The following is a 14,762-nucleotide window of genomic DNA, read 5'->3' as shown; positions in this document are numbered from 1 at the left end:
AAATTAATATTTAATATAATTTAATTACTTCCACCCTATTCCCCTATAAACCCACAGTCCGATCCAATACTAAAATGCAAATTTTTATTAAAATTCATTATTATTTAATAAAAATTATTATTGAATTTAATATAATTAAATTACTTCCCACCCTCTTCCCCTATAAACCCACAGCCCTCTCTTATACTAAAATGCAAATTTTATTAAAATTAATTTATATTTAATAAAAATTATTATTGAATTTAATATATAACAAATTAAAAAACTTACAACGATTTGTAATATTAAAAAATAATAATTATATACTACAATAAATAAAACACTACAAATAATATTAAATAGTGCAGGAAATAAAATTACTATTCTAACAACAAACAATGCAACAGTAGGGTAAATGTTGGATAGCGTAGGGGTAAATATTTCTATTCCTAATACAGTTATTGCAACAGTAGAGAAAATGGTGGATAGCGTAGGGGTTAAAACTACTATTCCCACTCCAGTGAGTTCAACAGTAGGAAAAATATTGGATAGCGTAACTGTAAAAATTACTATTCCCCCTCCAATGAGTGCAACAGTAGGGTAAGTGTTGGAGGGCGTAGGGGTTAAAATTACTATTCCCACTCCAGTGACTGCAACAGTAGGGTAAATATTGGATAGCGTAACGATAAAAATTACTATTTCCACTCCAGTGAGTGCAACAGTACAGAAAGTGTTGGATAGCGTAACTATAAAAATTACTATTCCCACACCAGTGAGTACAACAGTAGGGAAATTGTTGGATAGCGTAGAGGTTAAAATTACTATTCCCACTCCAGTAAGTGCAACACTAGGGAAAGCGTTGGATAGTGTAGGGGTTAAAATTACTATTCCCACTCCAGTGAGTGCAACACTAGGGAAAGTGTCGGATAGAGTAGGGGTTAAAATTACTATTCCCAATCCAGTGAGTGCAACAGTAGGGAAAGTGTTGGATAGCGTATGTGTTAAAATTACTATTCCCACTCCAGTGAGTGCAACAGTAAGGAAAGTGTTGGATAGCTTAAGAGTTAAAATTACTATTCGCACTCCAGTAAGTAAAATAGTAGGGAAAGTGTTGGATAGCGTATGTGTTAAAATTACTATTCCCACTCCAGCAAGTGCAACAGTAGGGAAATCGTTGCATAGCGTAGGGGTTAAAATTGCTATTCCCACTCCAGTGAGTGCAACAGTAGGGAAAGTGGTGGATAGCGTAGGTGTTAATTTTACACACTTATAATTTAAATATTTTAATAAAAATACCATTTGAAAAACTTCATTAAAAATAATTATTTATAAATATGAATAAAAATAAAGAAATGTTAACGTAATTAACCTTAAATTACATCTCACACTATTCCCCTATGAATACACTACACACTACACATAAAAAAGAACATTATTTTGTTATGTTATGTTATGTTATACAAGGCTCTTCTATAGCGCACGGCTACTCCACGGAGTGTCCCTGCGCTTTGGCGAAGAGAAGAATAGGAAAAGTACACAGCATAACATCCTTAGCAGACCGGCACAGAGTTACTGGGAGAAGAGCCAGGTCTTCAATTCCTTTCTAAAGACCAGTAAATTAGTAGCTGTTCTCAAAGAAAAGGGGAGATCGTTCCAGCAGCGAGGTGCTAGGTACCGGAAGGAGCGACCTCCGGTACGAGCGCGCTTGATAGAAGGAACCACGGCCTTGGCCTTAAAAGTAGACCTAAGAGTCCTTCTGGGGACATAGAAGGCAATCCGCTTCCCAAGATAACTTGGGCCCATCCGATGGAGCGCCTTGAAGGTCACAGTCAAGATCTTAAAAGTGACTCTCTTGGCGACCGGAAGCCAGTGGAGTTTCTCTAGAAGCTCCGATGCTCGGGCTCTTCGTGGTAGGCCAAAGATGGTTCTAGCAGCCGAGTTCTGCACGACCTGCAAGCGTGCCATCAAGTATTTAGGAAGGCCCAGATAGAAGGCGTTCGCGTAATCGAGACGCGAACCTATCAAGGCCTGCACAGTAATTTTTTTGTGCTCAAGGGATAGCAAAGGGAGAAACGTCCGCAACATTTTCAGGATGCCAAAACACTTTCCTGTCAGCCCTATAATCTGGGGTCTAAAAGACAGGTCGACATCACACAAGATACCCAGATTTTTCGCTTTTAGCGAGGTGGTATCGGGCGGAGACATGTCAAGAGGCCACCATGTCTTCCAACCGGGGTCCGGTGGGCATCCAAAAAAGAGCAACTCCGACTTGTCAGAGTTGCACTTCAAACTATGCCTCTGAAACCAGTCAAACACGGCTTCCAGACATTCCTGGATCCGACCGCTATCAAAATCCTCACCCTTGTTACATGAGAAAAGAAGCTGGGTGTCATCAGCATAGGATATGATCTGGGCACCGAAAGATTCCGCCACCGCCGCCAGATGGGCCATATAGATATTAAAAAGGGTGGGGCTCAGAATGGACCCCTGGGGAACCCCCACCTCCAGCGGCGGCATTTCGGAGGAAAACTGAGGTGCCCAGATCACTTGCCGGCGGTTGGTCAGAAATGACTTAAACCATTTCCACACTGTCCCACGGAGACCAATCTCCCAGAGTCTTAAAAGGAAACCAACGTGGGGTACGGTGTCGAAAGCCGCCGACAGATCCAGAATGACCAAGATGGCTTTACCCCCTCCGTCCAAAATCTCTCGGATGGCATCGGTAATCTCGAGAAGAGCAGTTTCCGTGCTGAAATTCGCACGGAAACCCGACTGAGAATCGTGCAAGTTGTTATTACTCTCTATGAAGCTGGAAATGGAGAGGTGCACATGCTTCTCAATCAATTTGGCCAGAGAGGGAAGGAGGGAGATTGGTCTATAATTCGCATGTACAAGGGGACCTAGAGATGGTTTTTTCAACAGCGGAAGAATCAGGGCATGCTTCCAAGCCGTGGGGACCTCTCCCGATGTCAGGGAGGCATTGAGCAGAGGGTTTAGCAAGATGTTAACTGCCGACGCCACTCTCCCCAAACATTTGGCAGGGCAAGGATCAAGCGGCGAACCTGATTGAAGCCGCGACAGAAGTTCAAGAGAGGATGCAAGGGAGATGGAAGGAAAAGCCGGAAGCAAAGGGCCTTTCTCCTTCCTGGATGGTGACGTAGATGTCAGATGACAAACAGCAGGACTGAGGCCCGGACCCGGGAAAGAGTCTTGGATGGTTTTAATTTTATTAATAAAAAACTCACTAAGTTGGCTAATCCAGACTTCAGTATGAGAGTGAGTAGGTGTGCTCGAAGGAGGAGAGATAAACTCCTGTACAATTCCAAAAATGTCCTTACTCATACTTTCTGCTGCGTCAATTCTGCGCTTCAGATAAGCTTTTTTGGCATCAAAAATATGCTTGTGGTAAAAGCGAATTAACTCCCTGTATTTGATTTTATCTTCAAAGTCATACATGCGCCTCCAGACTCTGCCCTCTTGCAATCCTGACGCACCCTACCTAAGAGAGGAGTAAACCAGGGGGCCGATACGTGTTTACCCACATAGTTGGCTGGTTTACCAGGGGCTAGCTCCTCAAATCTAATTGTGAGCCACTTCTGGATTAGTTCAATGTCTTGTTCCAAGTCGCCTGTTAGCTGGCAAGGATGTTGTCCAAGAGCAGCAGATAGCATTTCCGCCGTGACTCGATGAAAGGGTCGAGACATCCTTCTAATATCTCTCGCCCCTCTTGTACTGGCCGTGGCTACAGCTGAAATGCAGAATTTGATTAAAAGGTGATAAGACCACAGCACTGGAAGCGGTGGTGGAGCCTCGATAATCCTGGTGGAAAAGATCTGGTCTATCGTATGTCCTTTAACGTGAGTTGGGCTGACAACATAGGGGAGCAGCCCAAACGGACAAACAATGTCCAGAAGTTTATTAGTGTCAGGGTCTGCTGAGTTATCCAGATGGAGATTAAAATCTCCCAGTAGGATACAATGCTCCGATCTTAAGCAGGGCACAGAAAGGACGGCCTGCAGGTCGTCAAAGAAAGAGCCTAACGGGCCCGGTGCTCTGTAGATAATAATCCCTGTGCAAGTTTGACGGGGAGACAGCTTGAGAGTGAAGCCTAAGGCTTCGCTACCGAAGATGTTATCCACGGCAAAGGTTGAACAAGAAAGACTCTTGTCAATGATTATTGCCACTCCACCGCCCCGGCCCACCGCTTTATCCTTCCTGTAGATGGTATATTTCGGGGGGATAGCAGCGGCAACGTCAGGGCCGGAGCATTCACTCAGCCACGTCTCTGTGAGAAACAAGCATTAGGTTTTAGAATCAAATAGCAAGTTCCAGATATCAGTGGAATGCCTGCTGAGAGATCTGGTGTTAAGCAAGTGACAAGGGTAAGATACGGGTGTGGATACAGGAAATAAATCTTCCCGAGCAGACAAATTCTAGCCACAGCCATAGCAACCCTTCCTAAGAGAGCGGCCACCCGGAAAAACATGGTGGCAGGAAGAAAAAGAGCCTCTGAGTGCTAATAGATCACTAGCAGAGTAGCGGAGCATAAAAACCGCTAGAGCGCCCCAGCTACCAGGCTGAGGACCAGAATATGAACACAGAGTCTAGGAGCCTACTTCGCCGACCTCCGAGACGCTCACGAGCGCAGACGGGCAGGACTCTGGCACGACTCAGGCACAGAGAGGGCACTCCCGCTGCGCGTAACCGCTGCGCGCCCCGAGGAGTCCTTTAAGTAGGCAGCTCCCACTGTCCCCGATCGCAAGGACGCTCAAAGATGGCGGCCACAGTTCCTCCCCACTCCAAGATGGCGCTCCCCGCGCTCAGCCTCCCCGGAACCGGACCCGCTAAGCAGCGGTGGGTAACAAAGATTAGACTGCAGGTGAGTGGCCAGAGACCCTGTGGTTAAAACCAGGGGATAAAGTAAAGGAAAAACAAATAAAATACAAAACGGGCAATTTAAGATAAAAATAGCGCTGAGACAGCGCGCGCGACCAGCAGCAAGGTGCTGCTGCAATACTCGCCCTCAGAACCACTTCGCCAGGCGAATTATTAAAAATAATTAACAATTAGTAATAAATTAACAATAATTTCATATTAATTATTTAAATATAATAATTACTTATTTATAATAAATTGCTTCCAAATATATTCCCCTATAAACCAACAACACACTACACATAGAAAATAACACAATTATTTTGTATCAATTCATTAAAACAAATTATTAATTAATAATTATTTAACAATAAGTAATTAATACATAATGATTAATTAAAATTAATAATTACTTAATTATAATAAATTAGTTCCCACCCTATTCCCCTATAAACACACAACACGCTACACATACAAAATTAACACAATTAATATAATTAACGATTAATCAATTAATACAAATTAATTAGCAATTATTAATTAATAAAGAATAATGCAATGTTCAATAACCATAAATAAAAGTAATAACTAACTATATATAATTAATATGTGTATTCATTAATAAAGTCATAAAAATTAATTGCCAATTAATTATTAACAGTACATTAATAATAAATATAACATAAAAATATTAATTAACTAATTATAATTACATTACTTCCCACCCTATTACCCTAAAAACCCACAAACCGCAACAGAACTAAAAAACAATATTTTATTAAAATTAATGTATATTTCATAGAAATGAATATTTAATATAATTTAATTACTTCCACCCTATTCCCCTATAAACCCACAGCCCGATCCAATACTAAAATGCAAATATTTATTAAAATTTATTTATATTTAATAAAAATTAATATTGAATTTAATATAATTAAATTACTTCCCACCCTCTTCGCCTATAAACCCACAGCCCTCTCTTATACTAAAATGCAAATGTTATTAAAATTAATTTATATTTAATAAAAATGATTATTTAATTTAATATAATTAAATTACTTCCCACCCTATTCCCCTATAAACCCACAACCCGCTCTAATACTAAAACGCTAAATCTACCTAAAAATATTTTCTAAACATTTCATACATATATTTAAAAATAAATAAAATACCTTACAAAAAATATTAAACACATACATATAAAATACATACTTAAATACATAACACTAATATAAATCTTGATATTATTTACAACCATATTTTTGCTAACAATATTTCTTACATCGATATTAAATACCTTAAGGTCGATATTCTGGTCACCGATATTCTTGCTGTCGATATTCTGTACCTACGATATGAAAAACTCGATATTAAGGTAGGTCGATATTACAACATCGATATATTGACTGTGCACTTTTTTTTTTTGGCCTGGTGTGGAATATTCGTACCAAGTGGTGTCAGAGAGATTATAATCTTCGCTACAAGGGTCATCTGCTTTACAAAGAATTTCAATATGAGGAGAGACTCTAAAAAGCAGCGGCGTGGCATGCATGGAGAGGAGAGAATGTAGATTGTCACTAACGTTATGGAACAGCACACAACTTTAGAGGCTACAGAGATACAAGGGAGACACCTGAAATGGTCTCTGCAACTCACATGAATCCAGTACACGAAAGCGTTTTGACACACAGACCAAATATCCTTGATGGGACCGAGGGGAGAAGGAGGGTCTCAGAACATAAACATAGAAGGAAGAGCTAGTAGGTGTTCAGGGACACGTTACTGGAAACTGACTACTCTAGTTAGTAGTGTCATGGAATGGTTGTGGGGACGGTAGTTCCCTATAACAAGCAGCTTTTACTCCACGGCTAAAAGAAAGGTCTCAACGTTCTTCTGACTTTTTCCATTAAATGAAAATATTGGTGGGAAGGCACTTATAAGTATGCTCAATACATCTAGAAAAATGATGTAAAAATAACCCTTGACAACACCCTTAACGAGGTGGGCAATTCACAGGCGTGTGCACACAACACCACTAGACATAACATCTAATCCCGGCTTTACCACTTTACCTAAATAGGCTGGAAATAGACACCAAATGTTACTTCTCGACAGGGCCACTATACAGGTACTTATCCAGGGATTGTAGTCCCTCGGCCTCTCCCTCACGATCTCCACCACCCCACGTGTGGTTTACTGCACCAAGAAACTGTGCAACCAGGAGACTCTGTGTTTAACCCTGACTTACAATTTGTGAAATGTTGCGCTTGGGAATCACTAAGTAAATTTATGCCTCTCCCCCATTTATGTCCAAGATAGGAGGTATTTACAACCGTTCTAAAGTTGTAAGTAAAGCTGTGCTTTTAAAAATGGGTCCAGAGTGTTGTGGTGCTTCTTTAACTAAAGATTAATTCTTACGGCTCCTGGACTGTTGTTGTTAATGCGTTGCCAGGAGTGTTCCCGGCAGTTACGTTCCTGGTGCAGTTGGGTGAGTGGTGAATAAATCTTACCCTTAGCCTACCGATGACACAAGAGTTTGATTACAACATAGACATTGCCTCTGGGGGGTACACAGCACCCACTCTCATGGACTTCACCAGAATGTACCGTGGCCAAGTAATAAATAGGAAAAAGTAGTTATCCGTTCATCAGACTTAAACCTTTTAGAAGTAGGCAAATCCTACTCTTTCTGTGCCTCTGTCCACTGATCTGACAATGGCTTCACCTCGAAGGATTCTGGATGGAAGAATTAAACATAAAAGGCACGTTCCCAGCACAAACCACCAGCATGGATTCCATTCACTCGTTCAGAGCTGCTTAACTGCAGGTCTACGCGCTCCATATCAGCATCTCTAAAAGCAAACACTGTTGAAGCAAAAGGAGGGGGAGAGACCATATGGCCATCTAAAGCCTAGGCTGCTCACTAGAAAATGACGACGAAGGACAGGACTCTAACAGGATAAACCGATCCAACTCAAATATGAAGTCAACGTATTATTTATCGCCTTAATGGTGCAAAAGACACTCTGGAATGAAAACAATACTATTCGCATAATCAATGTTCGATTTATAATAGAGGCATTGCTGAGCTGCAATAAAAGAAATCACCAGCAACAATAGCTACTCTCACAACAAAATGTACTTATTTCAAGATTTGGCTTGCATATTTTACAAGAAGGGGACAAAGAGACAACTGATAGACAACATTATAAAGCTTACCAACTTGTCTTATAAAGGTTACTGGTACTTTTAGAACAACACAAAAGTTAAGGAAAAGCAGAAGTATCAAACAAGACAGTGTATCCACAATGACGGACAATAAATCCTTATTAATAGTGACCATATAACAACCGTCTCCAGGTAGGAGCGCCTAATTACAAAAGACCTGCCAATACTGAAAACGACTACAGTGCATCAAACTGTGACTATGACATTGGTCTATCAAAACATTTGAATTCTGCGTTTGTTCTTCTCGTTAGGTGTTGATCCTGGAAGATATAGGTCGATAGGTTTCGGGCTTGTGCTTTATTGACGCTTCAGGACTTCGCGGAACGAATGTCACCCAAACATTGCACCAAGTGGTGGAGGTCACTGGGGTGGGAGTGGATCGCTTAAAATGGAGCGCCACGATAAAAGAACTGTTCAAAGAAGCACTGGGGTTACCAGCTTCTCAAAAGGGCATTTCCTCTGTTTAGATAGCTGACCAGAGGGCCAGAAACGGAGGACATCCATGGACATAATGGCTGAAATGCCGTTCGAAAGGTAACAGGCGGGGTTCTCCTCTGCATGAGTCGCCAGGAAGGAGTTACCGCCAAGAGACTAGATCAAAAACACGAAGAAAACTGTGGCATCGGCACTCTTCTTTCCGAGGAACACTAGCTTGGTACGAAGAATTTTCAACATCGATTCTGGGTTACGGGCGTCCTAAAGAGGAAGTCTTTGCGGCGCCATGTGTGACGCGCAAGGCACGATGGGTAGTAGTTGGGGATGTAGTTCATCGCCGTGGGACATTATTGTTGCGCAATGATAATGCCGACAGGTAGTCGTTAAGTTGCGCTTGAGTCCGGCACATGTAACATTCACATAAGTGAACATGTCATTCACTAAACCTTCCAAGTGTCCGACCGTAAAAACCTGTCCCGAAGGAGTCCTTCCTCCTGCTTGCACCTCCAGTGACCTCGCCTGAACGGCACATCCGATTCCTAATATCTTCGTCATTAACCACGCCCATTCTAAGCACAAACCTGTTTGGTAAGATCTCCTTCAGTGACCTCAGATGAAAAGCTCCCGCTTCTGTAGTGTAGTTTCTATTATCCCAATAGGCTCTGCGCATTGGAATAATACCTTCAATAGTATAGACCTAGGACGGAGGTTAACTAGGTCTTCTACTGACGATATTAGACTTAAAGTTTTGGGTTTGCCAGCTAGCTCAGAGTTCATTAGAAACTTTCTCGAATAGGCAAGGAGGAGTTTCACCTCCCTGGATAGACAAGAAGGGATTTAGTTTCTGACAACCATAGAACATGACAACTTTGCTCTCCCCTAATCAAGAGTGTATCTCTAGAGTCGTGTGAAAACAAAAGACAACTTATTTTACTCAGTCAGTTCAGTGCATTCTTAGTTTCACCAGATTGTAGAGAAAAGGAAGAGACGGGCATGTTCAATAAAAGATGTTATTTATTGATCAGTCTCTTTTCTCGTACAAGAGAAATGAATCGATATTATTGCAATACTTATGGTTAAGTAGAGTGCATACAATAAAAGCAGAATTATGAAATAATACTGTAAAAGCATTGATATGGTTTCTAAGCCATATGATATTTAAAATGGATAAAATAGATACATACATATACATTTGACTAATCGTACTCAACTGGTGCTTCTAACCACGCCTACCCCGGTGTACCTGACCTAAGCCTAATACGTGGGCAGGAGTAGATAAGTAGCAGTTTAAGTTAAGTTTGTTTTGCCAAGTGACTGACTCAAGAATTCTCTGCAAGGGGTTATTCAGTTCTGTACCTGAGATCTAGAATGGTTGAGGGTTGGTATCTCTCGTCTATGGTCTTGATATTCCAGCTGCCTGCAAGGGCTGCTTGGAAGCGCCGGAGCTGGATTTCTCGGCAGGAGAAAGGCAGCGTCTCCTTCTCAGCGTGTCAGGAAGGCGGGGCAGCGCCAGTGGGCTTCGCTCTCTGCTGGCCGCTCGGCAAGTCTCGCTGCTCCGATCTCGTCACCACCGCGTGTGTTTGCTTAAGGCAATGTCGGTAATATTTATACCTTACAGGTGTCGAGATTGACGTAAGGATGGACATGTATACGTCAATAAGGATGTCATACGAGCTGGTCGTTAGCACATTCTTTTACTGAAGTTCTCGGAGAAATCAAAACAATGTCCGTAGGGTTTTTCCCAGGTTGTCATAGGTTTGATTTGTTTTGAGAACTCCGTATGCCTTATCAGGGGCTGGAGGAATATTGCTTGTCTAATTAGATGGCATGCGTTATGACCTAATCAGATAACACGTTTCTGTGCCGTGGTGTGGCTTAATCAGATAACGGTTTTTGCACCGTGGGCTGGCTGCTAGTTAACTATTAACCAAACCAGGGTCAGGAATAGGGGGATCGATACAGAACCTATAGGAATACATCACACCCACTCCACGCAGACTATGTCCATATTTACGAATCTAGGCATAGTAAATATACTGTAGAGTATTGTGTATACCGTACCACCCCAAAATACATATAAATGCATTTCGAAATTATGTAATATACGAGGAAAAATAATCACATGTACTATATGCACTCAAGCTGTAGAATAATGCTAAATTAATCACGCATATCAATACATTATTATTACTCAAATATGAGCATTACACATGAAATGGCTCTTAATACAGAAGAAAAAGTTCGAGACCACTTCATCACAAATTAAAATATTTATGAACACGCCAGCGGGCAGCTAATGTCTCTAAAGTTCCTAAAAATAGAAATTTAGTACTCTAAGAATAGTTTCAACTTTAAGCAGAAGATAAGTGTCCCGAAAAAATTTTAAAAATATTTTGGGGCTGCTGAAAAAATTGCTGTCCGTGAACTGGAGGGAAAATTGTTCATGTTACTTGATTATTAAAGTTGAAGGCCAAATTCAGGGTGATGGGAACGCCGTGTGCTAGCTTGCTCAAAAGTCGTTATTTCTGCTCTGGTGAGAACATCATATCATTTAGACTGTCGAAAAAGCTGTCAACAGCTTCCTGTGAAAGTTCCACTAACTCGGAAAAAGATGTTACCATGCATTCATGAGCATGATTGCCTTCATTGATGGTTTGATCAGCATTGCTGACAGAAGGTCGTACCTGATCGATGCTGCTTTCATCTCGAACCTCACTACCCCTCAATCGTAGTGGTGAAGTTTCCACGAATGCCGTCATCAGGATTGGTAGCCGTTGGGGGCAGCACAATGCATGAGCCGTTACCGGACCCAAAAAGGTTTCTGCGTCCATTGGCGCATCCGATTGTAGCGTCAGACAGGTGTCCAACACGCATTCTTCTCCGCACAGCAAGCACCTTAATACAGGTAAAACACATCGATGCCACATTGGTCGAAATGAAAGAAACCAAGTCAGGTTTAGGTCTCTAAGCCGGGATAGTCCCAATATTTTAGATATCCGGTCCCGGTATCCAATGGCTAGGATTGTTTCTTCCCTTGTCGCAGGTGTTTTGTCTGTGACACGGTTTGCCATAACGAAATAACAGGATCAAAAATAGGATTCCTGCCACTAGTCCTAAAAGGAGTGGTAGTCCGCCAAAAATGGAATGGACGAAGTCCGGAAAAATACCCAGAATGGCTTTGAATGGAGTTAAAGCCCCCGAAAACACTGTCTTAAATACATTTGAGACTCCACTGGTATCAGAAATATTTAAGATTTCATTCAGGATTTCTGCGAAATGTATGGGGGCATTAGTTGATAACAATGAGTGAATCTCTGCAGTTGTCCTTGCAACTTGGAGATCATACGTTTCTTTTGATGACGTGAGTCTGGTCGGCGTCTGAAGGAGCACTGTTTTCATTCTGCTTAAAGTATCAATTCGAATAGAAGTAATTTTCAAGTTGGGCCATGTCCTTGCCTCCCTGTCTGGAAAGGCACTGGGGAACAATAAGCGCTCACAGCACATGACCTTCGCAGTCGTAGTTATGAGATAAGGAATCCCGGGCAGTAAACTACAACATCTGCGATCTACTATTAGAATGTAACTCCCGTTATAGAGTCTCCTAAAGAATGGTTCTATTTGTGTCGCAGGTGTGCCTAGCTGGTGACATGAAAGGTTATTTGAGTTCCCTTCACAGGCTCCATGCAAACTAATACCATTACACAGAAGTGTACCGCTTAGTGACATCGCACAATTATTGCCACTTAGAAACACATTCTGGCCTTTATTACTGACACACGCATGTGAATAGGGCAAGTTCCATGTTGACTTAATGTACCCTTTTCCCAATTTTTCGTACATGCCAGTCTGTATATATTTTTGGCAGTATTGAAACCTGAAAGTAGATATTGGAATATTAATTATCCCATGTATTATCCATTCAATGACAGGTCGTTCTGACATTGTCAATGGTAATCTCTCGAGTTTCTCAATGCTCAGGATTATATAATCAGCACCCTTCTGTGCCATACTGATTTGTTCATCAGTAAGGTTAAAGATATTGAATAGTGACGTTGTGTTGATTAAACGCCAAGGCACATAGCCTGAACGCAGATTTTGTAACGTCCAGCCAAGCTGTATAATAGAACGCAATTGGGACTGACCGTGTTGTAACATCAGTAAGTCTTGCGATATTATGTCGATTGCTGAAGACACAATGATGTCCAATGAAAAAATTCTGGAGGACAGAGTCATTAACCCATTGTCCACTACAGAAAGTGATTTTTCCAAATTAATACGGTCAATTTCCCGTATACTTTCTGCTGTCTCAATTTGAGTTATTTTCCAGGCTTCGTTGTAAGCTGCATATATAGAGGCTGCTATGAAGCGTTTTTGACGCTGTTTGCGCGGTCCCATAATGAAATCACGCAAGTCAGCACCATCAGTAAGTAAACTTAGGTGTTGCTTAATCTCTGCCAGTGTGGAAGATTGTAGCCATTGAAGGCAGAGTTTACCCACACTGTACGTGGTAATTATCCCTGGGTGTTGTCTTTGGGAATATCTAGGGTCTGGCCTGGTCAATGTGAACCCCTGTATTTTGTTCAGGAATCTGTCTTGACAGTTATTAGTATCTGTGGGCCAGATCAACCATTCTTTCCAATCAGGACGTGTTCTGCTTTGGTTTAATACATATTTTACGTCTTTCTCATCATCTATAGAGCTGTTGCTGTATATTGTTGGCTTTGGAATAGACGGTTTATTTAAGTCTTTGATTTTGGCTAGGCCAAGGCAGGTAGTTTGCTGAATAGTGTCATTTAAAAATATAATTTGTTCTGGGATCATGCAGGCCCTGAACAATGATTCTATACCTTGTACTTGCCATTCTTTTGTACCCCAAACACTTTTTACTTCAACATTTTTGTCCCAGAAATCGAAACCAAATGTATTCATTTGCTCAAAAAATGAATCTGAATATATCAATTTTGTATTTGTAAGCATGGTTTTTGTACCTGTCTTATTTGACAATTTGAAATAAAATGTTTCTGCATTACTTGTGTTGAACCCTGAAAAATATGAATATTTATCATAAAAGGCTCTTGAGCTACCTTTTGGAGGGGTTGCACAATGTTCCCACTGATTATAATTTAAAACATTTCTAGGTTGTGCAGATTTATGTAGATAATGGTTACCATAGTGGTTGTAACAGAACATACTATCATAATTAGACGAACCCTGCAAATAATCATGTTTTGTAAATTTAGCAGACATCACTAGGTCAGACATCATATCATTAATACTTTCAAAGTCCCAATCATCAGCAAATGAGCTTGGTTTTACAAAGTCACTCAATGAGATCTTAATATGATGTGGATATTTCAGGATTTCAACTGGACCATAGATTTCATAGTCAGTATTGTCCCATGCTACCCCACCGGGTATAGGATTGGCCGTGAAGTTGACTGAAGAAAGTTCTCTTTTCTCGACGTGTGAGGACGTGTGTGGTTTGAGGACCAAGTTGATTTTCTGGCTTGCAGTGTCCATTTTAGCATATTTTCCCTCAATAAAATTTCCCAAACATAGTACCATGATGAGCCAAAGTATGAGGATAAATGCACCCAAGGCCACCCAGAATTCAATCCATGGAGAAATCAGGTAGGTTTCTTTCAGTTGTTCCAAAAGTTCCGTAGCTTTATCTTTAAAAGTTTTTGTTGATGGCTGTGTCTTTGATTCATTGAGGTCTTCAGAGGAATCATCGAAGTTTATGAAGTAGCCGGATGCTGTTCTGTCAATTGTTCCAATTGCTTCAGGATTACTGTTTCTTGTTGCTTCAGCATAGTCATTTGTTACTTCATTGTAGGTCGGTGTGTCTCTACTAAATGTTTTTATTTGGGTTTTTAGAGGTGTAAGTTCCATTGCATTGTTGCATAGTCCTTGTTGTTGTTCTGTAGGCGTTTCGAATGTGATTAGCCTCTTAGTTTGAACCTCTGTATTTGTAGCAAACCTTGGTGTTCTACTACTTATCGGGAGTCCACTTGGCCTACTGTTTGTTATCGGCCACATGATTGTGGTTTTACCAGGTCGATTGATACAACTCTGTTCTCCTTTTTACCAGCAAGGGGCGGTAGTACTACTGATCTTGTCCCGTTGATAGACAAGACAGGAACTGCTTTTCTGTAAGAAGGCCCAAATTCCTTCTTTACCGCGATCTTTTCTCTGACTAGATCCCCGACTTTTGGAATCCAGACAGGTCTTGCTGGGACAGG

The 14,762-nt window shown here is 41.2% G+C and overlaps 1 long non-coding RNA gene across 1 annotated transcript in view; it reads right to left on the bottom strand.

Moving 5' to 3' along the window:
• The window catches only part of LOC144807691 (uncharacterized), a 34,070-nt gene extending 27,828 nt beyond the window's left edge, over positions 1-6,242 (bottom strand). The window contains exon 1 of the long non-coding RNA XR_013606383.1: positions 6,155-6,242. This is a non-coding gene — a long non-coding RNA (uncharacterized LOC144807691). The remainder of the gene's footprint in view (positions 1-6,154) is intronic.
• Positions 6,243-14,762: the final 8,520 nt, after the last annotated feature.

Source organism: Lissotriton helveticus, chromosome 1_2, assembly GCF_964261635.1.
Source record: "Lissotriton helveticus chromosome 1_2, aLisHel1.1, whole genome shotgun sequence".
In the NCBI taxonomy this organism is placed as follows: Eukaryota; Metazoa; Chordata; class Amphibia; order Caudata; family Salamandridae; genus Lissotriton; species Lissotriton helveticus.
Note: the sequence above shows the minus strand (reverse complement) of the source record. Positions and strands in the feature narration are given on the sequence as shown.